Here is a 14,518-nt window from a genome sequence, read left to right as displayed (position 1 = left end):
TTGCTATCTTGTTTTATTTCTCTGTACCTAGGATCAATGGGGGCTGTTTGTAACAGACAAAAAGCATGGAAAAATGATAATCTGGAAATGTTTTTATAAGCCACTATTCTGGAATTAGTCACTTATCTTCTTTGAACCTCCAAAATACCCTTCCTAAAGCCTAAATTTATACATATTACTATCTAGTATGGATGATGACATTAACTGAAGTATCAGAGGCTCCCTTACAAAGTCCTTGTTCATCAGTTGTCATTGGGTCACTGACAATAGACTGAGAATAACTTAAAACTCTGCATGGGCCAAAAAGAAAGACTAGACCTGAAGCTACATCAAGAAAATATCTTTAAGATGAAATTTGAAATGGGGGAAAGGTACAGAGAATAAGAAGTAAAAATGATAGGTACAAAATAGACAGGGGAAGGTTAAGAATAGTATGGGAAATGGAGAAGCCAAAGAGCTTATATGTACAACCCATGGACATGAACTAAGGTGGAGTAATGATGGTGGAAGTGGGGGGGGGTACAGGGTAGAAGGGAATAAAGGGGAGAAAAAATAGGACGACTATAATAGCATAATCAATACAATATATTTTTAAAAGATGTTAATTTGAACTACCTCTATTGATTTGGAAAACAAAAATCTCAACTAAAAAGAAATAACAAACAACAAATTTGATCCTGAGATTTTCTTCCTTCTTATCTTTGCCAATTGCCATTATTATCAAAAAACTGAAAAACATTCTGGGTTTGCACCAGCCCAGTACTGAACCATCAAGAGAATCCAAGGTTAAGAGACTGTAACCAATTGCTCACACTCTTTCTTCAGAACACAGGCTAAGCAATATCTCTTCACTCAGCTCTCTCCATCCAAACGACATACAGCCTGAAAACCTTGCTGCTTCTCCATCAAGGTTCATTTAAAACCATATGAAATCTTCTTTGTAATAAGAAATACATATTGAAAGTATCCATTAAAATGAGCAGCATATCTTACTTATCCCAGAAGTACAACTGTTAGCATCTAATATTTTAATGTGCTTTTCTTAGAAGTAAATAAACCTGGAGGGCCTCTGACCTATACAACGCAGTAAAACTGAGCCTAAGCATCAGTATTATAAAGAAAACAAACTTCCGCTCCTTTATATGCCCATACACACAAACACACACCCCCCAACTGGCATCACACCTAATACGCAATGACTCAGGCACAGATCTTGCAACATATGGTGACTGCCATGCACTAAATGGTCCTTAATGGTTCAGAGATCCATTTTCCTGAGCACCTAACCTATTAACAGGGAGAGATTACAGGCGATGGAAAGAACTCAACTCAGTTACTTAACCTCTGAACCTTAGCTTTCTTATCTGTAAAACGAGGGGTTGGTCGAGGAGAGCACTGCCCAGCAGAAATATAATGCAAACCACAAATGTGAGCCACGTATATCATTTTTACTTTTCTAGTAGGCATATTTGAAAGAGTTAAAGGTAAAATGAATTTTTAAAATGTTTTATTCAATCTAACACAGCTAAAACACTATTTTAATATGTAATCAATATTTTAATGTAATTAATGACATATTTTACATTCCTTTTCATACCAAATGTTTGAAACTTATGGCGCATCTCAATGTGCACAAGCCATATTTCAATGAGAAGTAGCCACATGGAACCAGTAGCTACTATATAAGACAGAACAGGTCTAGAGGACCTCTGGCATTTCTCTCAACAAAATAATTTTAATGAAGGGAGCATGAGATTTGTAGATCAGGAATAGTTGGGAAAACTATAAAATGTGTCCCTGAAGATTCTCAGTATACTTATTCTCATTCAAAATGGCCCTTTGCTTTTTTCCCCTTTTTAAAAATTCAGTGGCACTGGGTCTGTGAACAACTGAATCAGTGGTTTGAGCTCCGACTTGCAGACTCACCTGCTCTCCCCACCACAGCCACTGTCCTACAAACCTAGAGGGAGGTTAAGACCATTCAGGAGAATGTACAACTGCTGAATGAATGAGACTTCTAAAAAATCCTAACTCGAAAAACAACTGTCAAAACAAGAGTTTAACAGAAATGACAAAAATATTTGACGACTGTGTTATCTTCTACATTTTAAGATAACGTAAGAAACAAGTTTCACATGCTTTTGGAATTGTTTTCCCAATTACTCAGCATCTATTGAGAAAGACTCATGCTGCCCCTCCCACAGTGTCTCACTTATTCGTCCCTTTGTGATCAATGATCTGCCTACGCCAGATGGCTGGTCTGGGTGAAGAGTCCCATATGAGATGAGAGAACAAAGCTAAGCTAACGGGCTTTCCCAGGCATTGAACCTGTGACCCTGACCTCTTTAACTCTAGATCACAGTCAACACATCACAAATACGGCTGGGGCAGCGTCTTCCTAAGTGCCAAGGAAGTTCGTCTTGTCTGTCATAATGATACTATAGCAGATGAAAAGTCACTAAATGTATTTAAAACTTTTCACAATGAAGAAAATCCAAAATGCAATCATTTAGGGCAGCCTGGAATTCATCAGCAGTATCTTATCAGCTCTGTTCAATCTGTCACAAGGTTCCCTAAGAACATCAGCTGTGGTCCCCAACTGAGACCATATACGACTTTGACAATGGAGTTGTGATATCTTCTCTTCCCAAAACAGGGATCCTGGGACCATGGCCTTTCCTTCTGATTTCTCCCAAGTGAAGAATCTATGGGCTACCTACCAATTATATACAAGAATCTTCACTGATTATTTATTGAATCCAGCTTATTCTAGATTTCAATAATAACTAAATTAGTCTGTTGCACCCCTCCCGTCTCCCTCTTAGAGCCAGCCAATCCCTCGCCAGGTGGGTGGGGCCCAGACAGTGGGCTCTGTATGGGTTCTTACCTTCCCTGGTAAAAGCCAACACCTTTTGGAGCAAGTTGTCCTTCCTCCCTTGTTACTGGAAATAATTCCTCTTAGCAGCTGCTATATACTTTTTAATTCTGTTCTCACAATCTGCCTCTACTGATCTGAGCGCTTACTTCCAATTTAAATATTTCTCAAAGTGTTTCAGGGATGTAGTTTCTCTATCTAGTTTCTCTATCTTTTCCTAAAATGCTTAATAATTATACCACGCTGGTTTTGGAAACAACTTTATTAAAGAACTGGTCAAGATTTAAAAATCCGAAAATAACCTTGGCTGGTGTGGCTCAGTGGTTTAAGATCCAACCTGTGAACTGGTATGTTGCTGGTTCGATTCCCAGTCAGGACACATGCTTGGGTTGCAGGTCCCCAGTTGGGGGTAGGCGAGAGGCAACCACACATTGATGCTTCTCTCCCTGTCTTTCTCCCTCCCTCTCTTTCTCTCTCAAAATAAATAAAAAATTAACAAAATGAAATCTGAAAATATTTCTGCTTTTCATTTTTGATAATTTAAATGAAATCACCTTTCCACATACAAACTTACTAGAACATGAAAACTATTACATATGGTTGTGCTATTTGGCTTCTTGAATATTTCTGATAACATGTGACTATGACGTTCAACATCTCTTCAAGATTTTTAGTTATTTTTATTTCCACAAAGTTACTTAAAATAATTTTTTAACTTATTAAGAGTTTGTGATTTTGCACTTCTCATATATCTGTGGAAATCACACCTATATACAAACCTAAAATATTTGTACATATCTGCCTCAAAGCCACTTGTACAAGTAAATATCTAAATCGATTTTGCTCTTATCTCTAAGAATTTCCAACATCAAGAATAAAAGTAGTACAGAATGTAATGGTAACTGAGTTTAATATCTGTCTGAATATAAAAATTACAGCAAACAATTAATTGCTGAAATGTTTCTTAGGGCTCACAAAAACCATACCAACCCATTAAAGGTTAAGTGTTAGGCAACAGGAATAAAATAATAAAATAAACATAAAATATAAGCTTACTACATTTGCACACACAATTCCTTTAGGGGCAAAACAATTTTCTGAGAACTAACCTAAGCGTGAAATCTGATAACAATAAACAAAACTATATTCATTCTTATCTAATCTTAACACAAAATGATGATTGATTAACAAAAATATTTTCAAACCACATTTATAAACCATGAAACGGCTGTTTGTCTAAAATACCATCATCATCTACCCAAACTCTGATTTCAAAATTAACAGTTTGAAAAGACTAACCTTAATTCAACAAATAAACTCTTTTAACATATGGCAAGCGTAGAGTTCCATGCCACAGAAGCTGCAGTGCAAAAGCAAGCACCCGATAATCATCTCATGTGCACAGCACACCCCTGCATGTCGTGGCAATACACAGACCGGACCACGTGAGAGTCAACTTGTCGGACGCAGTTTGAATGAAGCAGTGAAATTCGTCTTTCCGTTAACAGTCACACTCATCTACTTGTGTAGTCTAAGTACTTTTTATAATAAAATATACTTCCTTAACATTCTCTAATTATTTCTCAATATTTTTAAAATAGGAAGAAAGTGCAAGAAATGCCATCAATTTAAAATTAAAATACTGCTAAAAATTTAAGAAACACTTGCAAAAACTGAAAAAAAATTAATAGGACAGTTAGTGCTTTCTTACCAGTATTTTACAAAATAAATACTGCCTGGTGATTTTGTGACAAATCAATATACCATAAAGTACCCTTTGTAGCTCTGAAGTCTTCATTTTGAGCCTTAAGAAAAGCTGGCAATCATTCCTAATGAAGTCTTTCTATAGTTACATAGTTTTCACATCTCTTCTGAAGATATATTAAACCTTTGGGCTCAATAAAACTGACCAATCAGTTGACTCTACCATAAGAACCTGAGAAGCTATTTTAAAATATTTACATTAAAGACCAGCGAAGTTAAAATAAGTTATCACTCTACCTAGCATACACTCTTACTTAATTTACTAAGTTCAAATTTTTTTCAAATGGATTCTTTCGAAGGAAACAATAAAAGATGTACCACAATAGGTAAATTCTCAATATTGCCATTCAAATTTACCTAAAGTAAGAAATGATACATCAGAAATTACTGTGAGAGAACATCAAAACAGAGTATGGAGGAAAGAAGAGAGCTCCGGGGTCAAACAGAACTCATGAATTCTTGATTCACCTCTCACTAACTTTATGATGTTGGGTAAGTTCGTAAAGCCTCTTTGGAGTCTTAATTTCAATTATCAAATGGAAACACAAGGCCAAACTACAGGCTGCTATGAGCACTGAATTAGAGAACATGTAATAGTAGCACAGTACCTGGACCATCATAAACACTCAGCAAATGGCTATCGTTATTACTAAGACGTGTTTAATAACTCATACTCAGTATAACTTAATATTCAAATTCCAACTGATGTTGTAAATCGTTAGAAGGAAAAATATAAAAATTCAATACGATTTTTCTTTAATGAACTTAACCGTGGTATCCTTTACATTAGTGTTTTCAAGCTGCAGGTGATGATCCTTAATGGGATTGAAATCATTTAGTGGATCTCAAGCAGCATTTTTAAATAAAATTGAATAAATAATATAAGAATGCATTGCATAGAGAAAATTCCAGCATTGATTCACGATATTTTTTTAATTAAACATATTTGTGATGTATCTATACACTGGATAGCAAAATAAAACATAGCATTTACTGTGCAAAAAAAAAATTAAAACCAGTGCTTTACATTATAATAAAAACAAAAATAATGACCTGACACTGAATGCTTAGTTTCTACTAGACACTGTTCCAAGCACATACACTATTTCATTTCATCTTCCCTCAAATCCTGTAAGGTCGATACTATCACTTCCCCAATTGTACTGATGAGAAAACTGGGACTTAGAGAGATAAGTCACTTGCCAAGGATGCACAGCTAGCAACTGGTAAATCCAGGGTTCAAATTTAGTCACCTGACTGAAGAACTTGCACATTAACCACTTCACAAGTGTTAGATTATAGAATGTAACTTCTCCTTATATACAAGTTATTCAAAAGATATACTTTTTCATGAAGCCTAACCGTAGAGCACTTTTCCTGGAGGTGTGGCCTATCTGGGAGAAGGCAGTGTGATTCGGAGGTGAAGGCACTGGGCGTGAGAGCCAGCTTCGGTCCCTGGCATTGTTGCTTCAGTGGCAAGGAACTGGCAAGTCATTTAATCTCTCTGTGTCTGGATTTCCTCACCTACAAAACAGGAATGATAGTATCTGCCCTGCCTCCCCACAGGCCACTGTGAGCAAGTATATGTACATATTACAAGTGAAATGTTCCTTTGTGCTACTCAGTTATATGAGATGATCATTAATACCACCCCAGAGGCCCCATCCGTCATAGACACACATCAAATATGATGAAAACAGGAAGGCCACCAGGTCTGTATAAACTACATGAGAACACTCCACACAGTTCTTGGCACACCAGAGACCTCCATTAAACTAAAAGAAGTAATCCAATTTGACTTTTATACATGTTTTATCCATTTGTATTTTATTTTAAATTAATTCATCCTTTTGTACTGAATACTTACTATATGCCAGATTACAAACGTGGGCTACAAAACAAACAAACCTGAAGGGCCATCCCTTGCCCTGGAAAATCTCATATTAATTTCAATTACCTTTTCCAAAATTGTGTAAGAGAACATTGCAAAATGCAGCTTCCTCATCTAGTAACAACAATAACTTCGGTTTATTATAGTGCTTTATAATTCAGAAAGAACTACAGGCATACCTTGGAGATATTGTAGGTTTGGTTCCACACCACCACTTCCTTGTGCAAATGGAGGGCCTTGCTTTCAATTAGTTTAAAAAAAAAAGCAACACCTGTGAGGTGCAATAAACCAAGTTCAACAAAACGAGGTATACTTCTGTGTGGCAGCTTTTGTTCCTCATACTAATTGCCTAAATAAGTCGAGTCTGTATCATATTCCTGACTCCAAATCCAGCGCCAAGTACGCTGTCTTTAGAGGGAAAGTTTCTCAGAGGTGACTATAAAAATAAGGTTTTGAGGAATATACATTCTTAAATAATGCTGGGACGGGGTGATGAAGAGCGTGATTGTTCTTCCTTCGCAGTCCTGAGTTGATCTATAGTCTACAGCGCGACCATGTCATCTATATAAGAGGCATTTTCCCAAATGTTTCTTTTAAAAACCTGCCTTTGAATTTATTTTCTTACAGGCAATTTTCTGTTGAATATCTTGAACTAGGATTCAGTCTTCCCCCAGAGTAGAGGTGGTAGCAGAGAAGGTGTCCTTCCTTTGTTGACTTTTTAAAATTACTCAAAACTGATTGTTCTATTCAGATTCCTAAGTCACATAACAATGCCAAATAATCCTTAGCCATTTTACATATAATTCAACAACTGCTGTAGGCGATTTTTACAGGGAGACAATGATTTGACGACAACTTAATGAATTGAAAATTTGCTGCAGGAAATTTACTGAGAATCTTACTAAAATTGCCTTATCCTTTGTATTCTAACCACTCCCTCTCCCTCACCCTGTTCTCCTTAACACACACACACGCCCTCACTTCCACAAGAACAGTTTTCCGGCTATTATTCATAAAACCATATTAAAATTTCACAACACATGGTCATAGTTCCTACGTTTTGTCTCCCCTCCCCGCATCCAAGGAACCAAAATGTGTTTAAATATACACAATCTCTCTTAAAATTCAGAATCCAGTTAATGTTTCTGATGCCTCTATGCTGAGAATATCTAATATCAAGTGTGAACGTCAGCCCTTCTGTTTACTGACAACCATGAATAAAGGCCGTACCCCACCCACCCGGTCCATAGGGTTAGGGGTGCAATCTCGCCACTACAGACCTCTGCAAGAAAGGACGATTACAGAACCAGGAAAACCGTAGCCAGACCTCTGGGAGAAGATAAGGAAAACAAATTTTACACTACTGGCAACGTGTAATCTCCTAGCTCCAGCCCTCGGTAAACAGGGAAAACCTTTGTCTCGTTCCAGCCATCCAACTGGGGCTCATCGGAATTGGGGCAACAAGGGTTTGCGCGAAATGACTTGGCAAAGGTTAAACAAAGCAATGCAGCCCAGGCAGGGGAGAGGGCTGACCCTGGTCGGATCTGAGGGCTGACCTCTCAGATCCCAGACGGCGAGGTCTCGCTCTGTCCCGCGCCGCCACCCGGACCCGAGCCGGGGACCCCAGGACAGGAGTCCGCGGCGCGGGAAGGAAAGAGGGAATTAAAAGGTCCCACGCTCTCGGCAAGTTCCCGTACTCGCTGCCCGTCCGCAGGTTCCCTCGAGTGGGTTCCTAAACGGCGCACGCCACGCGAGGGTTGCTCCTGGAGTGTCCACAGCGGGCCACGCCAAGCCCACGCTTCCAGGGCAAGGGCAAGGGCAAGGTCGGGCATCCCGGAGCGCCTCGGGGACCCCGCCCGGTGACCCCGCCCGGGATCGCGAGTGGAGGGGAAAAGCCCGCTCGCTGCCCCCATTGTCTGGCTCCGGCTGCGGCCGAGAGGGCGCTCACCTGAGGTCCCCGCCCGGCGCCGAGGCTGGTAGAGCGGCTGGACAGGGACGAGCGGTCCCGCGCGGGCGGCGGACGCGACTGCCCAGCCCGCTGCGGCCCCGCAGCACCAGCAGCCCGCTCAGCAGTCCCGGGAGCGCACCCGCCTCTCAGGCGGCCGCGGCCTCCATTGCTCTCCCCGCCGCCGCCACCGCGCGGCACTGCTCGCCCGGCCGGCGCGGCGTGGTCACATGTTCCGCCGGCGCCTCGGGCGCTCGGACCCGCGCCGCGGCCCCGCCCGGCTTCGCCCCTGGACCGCCGGGCGCCGCCGCGAGGCGCTGGACGCTCTGAGTTCCTCTGGCGCCCACCGGGAGTGGCGCCCACCGGGAGTGGCGCGCACCAGACGGCCCCCCGCTGGAGGGTGCCCAGAAACCGGGAGCCGTCCACAGGGAAGGGCGTGGGATTGACCACCGCCTAGCCCACCACTGCAAGGGAGCCGCCAGAGGGACATCTGAACGCGTGGGTTCTGAAGTTATTGCCATGGGTTCACTGAGAGGCTTACATGGGGCAAGAACCCTCGACCGTTAGTCACCTCTCTATGGGATGCACATCCGGCCCTTGGTACCTGGATGAGTCAGAGACTAACGGGAGCGATCTGGACTCCAGAGGAACTTTCGACCTGCGAAGCCCCTACGGTGGAAAACAGCACTGGGACTCCTGAAAGTCGAACAGGTTGAAAGATGCCACACAGAAATAGAAAAGCTCGAAACTGCTTTGCTGAGTAGCTGTACATTAGAACTAAGTGACAATGACATTGAGCATTATTGTCCCCAGCCACAATGAAATTAGATATTCACTTTGATGTTTCAGAAAAATTTGTATCTGTTCCTTTTTTGGCCTCACTGGAAACACTGAGACTTTTTCTCCATATTTTTTGTTACGAAACTCAAGGGTTTCAATGTGTTACCAAACTCAAGGGTTTGGGGGCTTGGAGTGTTCTAGTCAAGTACCAGATGTGGTTGTCCCTAGGTGGTTTCATTTGCTTACAGCAAGTAAAGGAGACAAGGCATTCACATCCAAAGCTCTGTCTCTGAGAAGGGAGGTTTAGTGTCTGCTTACACACTGTTTGGTTAATTACATGTTGATTTCTTCTTTGTAGTTGGCTATACTTGTCAAGTTGGGTTCCTGGGTTCAGGTCAAGCTCATCGTGTTAACATCTACTTCTGCAAAATATTGTGCTATATTTTAACATTTAACAAGAATAGCTTTTAGAAAGAACTGTCCATACCTTGAGACTTGTCCTATCTAAATGAAAATCAGTTTCTGGTGATCTTTCCTTTCACTATTCATGTAAAGATGCTAAAAATAACTTAACATCATTATTAAGCAGGAAATTTAAAACAACGCAAAAAAATCTCAATGACAAAGATGCAAAAGATGAAAGGTAACCGCCGAAGGTACTCAATCTTGATCCAGATTTTTCAATGCCCAAAACAGGACTAATAATTTTAAGGTAGATGCATGACTTAGAAGAAGCAACTTTGATACTGCAAAGATGTAATGCATGTTATCTTACCCAACTGGATCTAGATAAACACTTAAATTAATACCAGCATAAAATATGGTTGTGTATTTTTGTGAATATAGGTATCTCTCAGTTGCTCAATCCTTACACGTCCTAAAGTATGTCTGCTTTATTCCTAATAGGAATAATGAGGAATTTTGTGAAGGTTAAGCAAGTCACTTTTGATTTAATACAAAGCACTAGACGTTCCCCAAAGCTCAAAATTAAATCTGTGTAGAACATATAACCGGGGTCTTTTTCATGATGTAGATTTGTCAACTACAAGAGAACATACTCTATAAAAATAAAAATTTACATAAATCAAGTTTGGGTCTACTGTCTTTTGATTTTACAGGGCAAGGTACCCCAAATTATACACCCTTGAAATATTGAAAGAGTTCCAGAGAATTCATATTAGAGCTTTCTAGCTAGACTTTGTGTCTTGCAGGCCTCAGAAGTCACAGCACCACTCTAGACAGGGGCTGTTTCCCCCTCACTTTTCAAACACATTTGTTCATCATTACTACAGATGGGGCTGTAAAAAACTGTGGCTCATCAAACCAGGTACCAGTCCACTGTTGAAATAGCTAATTGCCTTTCAGTTAAGACATATTTTCAGAGAACTTTATGCAATGCAAGAGAACACTGGGCATGTTAAAAATGTTTAACCATCTATTTGTTATGTGAGGATTATAGAAAGGATGTGAGAAATTAATTATATAGCTAAAACAGTCATTCTCAATTATGGGTAATTTTGGCCTCTAAAAGCTGTTTAGCAATGTCTAGAGACATTTTCGATTGTCACAACTGGTTGGCAGATGCTACTACTGGCATCTAGTGGGTAGAGGCCAGAGATGCCGCTAAACATTGTACAAAGCGTAGGACAGTCTCCACAGCAAAGACCCACTGATCAAAACATCCATAATGACAAGGAAGAGAGACCCCGAGTTAGACCCGGACTAACGAAGCCTCTTGAGTCTACACTGCACCAGGTTTGCATCCCTTTTTCCGCATTTGCAGGGCATATTTTCAGAGCTCAGGAAAGGAGTGCAGCAGTAAACACTCATGCTGGGAGGAGAGACTGACATGCTGAGTGGGCAGAAAAAAAAAGCATGTGAATAATAAAGAGAAAAAGACAGGGAAAGGCTAAAAGTAGTAGAAATATTGTGGTATAGGAGGTATTTCAATTGTCCCTTGCTGCTCTCAGAACCCTGTTGTGCCTTCTCAAAAGCTCCGACTTCCAAGTGAGAAAATTGAAGTATACCATCATTTTGAAAGTTTCCGTTAGTCAGGCATAAGGTCAGCAATTCTCTCCTGGCTACTCTGGGCAACAGGCTGTTGTAAATAAGCCGAGTTCAAGGTGAGTGAGGTGGGCTTATTTAAGTGGCTTATAGGTCAGGCTGTATGTAGCTCCTGGGATGGGGTGAGAAAGAATGAGAACAACTTTCCTATCCATAGTGCTGCCTCTCTGTCCCTAGGCAAGTCCCTGGATAATTCACCACGGACATTTCCTCAAATCGGTAAATGGGGATAACTGTTGTATCTCACATATCTTACTTCTAAATTACAAAGTTATGCTGGCATCTAAAAATAAAGTAATGGGAAAGCATTCTAGGCAAATACTAACAAAAAGAAAACATATGGGACAACTGGATATCTGCATAAAAAATGAAGCTTGGGAAAAATATTATGAAACTGGACCAGTATATCACACCAAATAAAACAATTACTTCAAAATCCATCATTGATCTAAAGGTGAGAACTGAAACTTATAGAAGAAAACATAGGAGTAAGTCTTCACATCCTTGGGTTAGACAACAGTTTCTTAGATATGACATCAAAAGCACAAGCAACAAAAGAAAAACTAAATGAAATTAGACCATATCAAAATTAAACACTTTTTTTTTCTGCAATGATACCATAGAGTGAAAATATGACCCACAGAATGGGAAAAGATATTTGCAAATCCTGTATCTGACAAGGGTCTTGTATACAGAGTACATAAAGAACTTTTACAACTTAGTAATTAAAGGGACAAACATTCCAATTTTAAAATGGATAAAAGATCTCAATAGACATTTCTTCAGTGAAGATATGCCAATGGTCAAGGAGCAAATGATAGTTACACAACGCCATTAACCAACCGTGAGGGAAAGGTAAGTCAAAAGTGTAATGAAATACCACTTTCCACCCACTGAGACAGCTACAATAAAAAGGACAATGGCAAGTCTGGTAAGGACACAGCAAAACTGGAGCCCTCATACATTGCCGATGGTAATGTAAAATGGTGCGGCCACTTTGGGAAACGGTTGGCACTTCCAAAAATTGTTAAATACGGAGTTACCATATGACCCAGAAGTTCTACTTCTAGGTATACACCCAAGAGAAATGAAAACATACATCCACAGAAATACATATGAATGTTTATAGTAGCATTATTTATAATGGCCAAAAGGTAGAAACAATCGAAATGTCCCTCAACTGATGGATGGATTAAACAAAATGTGGTATATCCATATAATAAAATATTATTGGCAATAAAAAAGAATGAAGTACGGATCCATGCTATTGCATGGGTAAACCTTGGAATGCTATGCTAAGTGAAAGAAGCCAAAACAAAAGACCACATGTTATATGATTCCATTTATAGCAAATGTCTAGACAGGTAAATCTGTACAGACAGTTGTAGATTCATGGTTGGTGGAGAGGAGCTGGGGGAAAATGGTGAGCAACTCTCTGTGTGAGTATGGATGGGGTTTCTTTCTGGGATGATGAAATGTTCGATGGTGGTAATAGCTACACAACTCTCTGAATATACTAACGATAACCAAATCGTACAATTCAAATGTGTGATTATATGGAGAAATTAAGTCATCTCTTAATAAACTTGTTACAAAGAGAAGAAAGTGTAAGTAGCAATATTAATATCTGATGAAGAGATTTGAAGGTAAAGAGTACCAGATGCTAAAAGGTACAAGATAAAAAAAATACCCATAAGAGTCCTGAAATTTACATGTGTAATGATAGAGTTTTTGAATTACTGAAGCCGAAGAGTGAAATACAAAGAAAAGTCAAGGAGCTGCTCTCATAATGGGAAACTTTTTCGCTTTTCTTAGAAATTGATATGTCACTTAGACAAAGATAACTAAATGGAGAATTAGCCACTGGAAGATGTTGGTCTAGAAAAGACCATGTGAAGAGGCAGCGAGAGAGGCCATCTGCAGGCCAAGGAGGGAGTCCTCAGCAGGAACCAAACCTGCCAACACCTTGATCTTGGACTTCTAAGCCTGTAGAGCTGAGATAAAATAAATCTCTGTTGCTTTGTCCAAGAAAAGATGTTTATCTAAAAGATATCAAGAAATGTATACCCAACAGATAGAAAATATTTATTCTATATAAAGCCTTTTGGAACAGTCAGAAGAAAATAACCAAGTTTTAGACAAAAAAAATCAATACAACCTCAATAGATTTCAAAAAACATCTATGCAAACCGCTATTTTTATCAAAATTCACTAAATTAGCTACTTCTAACAAAATCTTATGTGAAAAGTTTAAAACTCCCTGCTAAATAACTTGTGTTAAAAGTAGGGTGACCATACTTTCTGGTTTAACCAGAATGGTCCTGGCTTACACCTGTTTTCCTGACCTAAAAGATACAGTTCATTGGCAAAGGTGCCCAGTTTAGGTGATGAATCATATAGTGATCTCATCTAAGAAACAATCCACAAGCACAGCCGGAATCTAGTGAGAAAGAAGTGACAGAACTATGACCCAAAACCCCGGCATAGCCTGAGATTCTCAGAGGAAGTTTTGTAGCCTCTATTGCATACATTAGTAAATAAAAAATAAACTAATTTTATAGCTCCAGAAGGAAAACAAAAAACAAAGGAAACAGAAAGTAGAAAGCAGTAAAGCAGAAATTAATGAAAGAGAAAACAAACAAACAGCAGATTTGATCGACAAATTAACAGTTGATTCTTAGGAGAAAAAATTGTCCAGTCCTTGTTAGTGAAGAAACGAACAAAAATCAAAATTTCTCAAGAGAAGTGACTAAGGTATAGATTTTTAAAAATCTAGATGAAATCAATTTTCCAGAAAAACTGAACTTAAGAAGGGGGAGACACTGTGAATAGGTCAATATTTGTAGTAGAAATTGAAAAGGTGGTCAAATATTTTCCTATAAAAAATATACCTTACCCAGGTGATTTCATGAGTCAGCGATAAACTTTCAAAGAGCCAGGAGTTCCCCTGCAAAAGGCTTCAGAGTCTGGGCCAGGAGAAATTTCAGTACGCCTGCCGGGAGCTGAATCAAAGCCAGACAGCACTGCTGTTTTCCACAAAACAGGACTGTGGTCCATCCCACCTATGAGCACAGGTAAAAATTCTGAATAAAATTCTAGAAAATCCAAACCAGCTGCGCATTTAAAGTAATATTACAGTTCTGGAAATGTATTTAATGCCAATTAATTGTACACCTGAGAGTTGTTGAAGTGGTAAATT

General features: G+C 39.6%; 1 protein-coding gene across 7 annotated transcripts in view; it reads right to left on the bottom strand.

Moving 5' to 3' along the window:
* Window positions 1-14,230, bottom strand: part of CRACD (capping protein inhibiting regulator of actin dynamics) — a 251,949-nt gene extending 237,719 nt beyond the window's left edge. For 4 of the 7 annotated variants that reach the window (XM_053654944.1, XM_053654950.1, XM_053654943.1 and 1 more), the window contains exon 1: window positions 8,479-8,797. The gene's annotated coding sequence lies outside the window, so the exon portion shown is untranslated. Of the gene's footprint in view, window positions 1-6,001; window positions 6,055-8,478; window positions 8,798-14,210 lie in introns of those variants that run through there. The other 3 variants (XM_053654953.1, XM_053654946.1, XM_053654947.1) reach the window with 2 other exon arrangements.
* Between the last annotated feature and the right edge of the window lie 288 nt (window positions 14,231-14,518).

This window comes from Artibeus jamaicensis, unplaced genomic scaffold (assembly GCF_021234435.1).
Source record: "Artibeus jamaicensis isolate MK-2021 breed Jamaican fruit bat unplaced genomic scaffold, CSHL_Jam_final contig_889, whole genome shotgun sequence".
Taxonomy (NCBI): Eukaryota; Metazoa; Chordata; class Mammalia; order Chiroptera; family Phyllostomidae; genus Artibeus; species Artibeus jamaicensis.
This window is presented reverse-complemented; position numbering and strand designations above follow the sequence as displayed.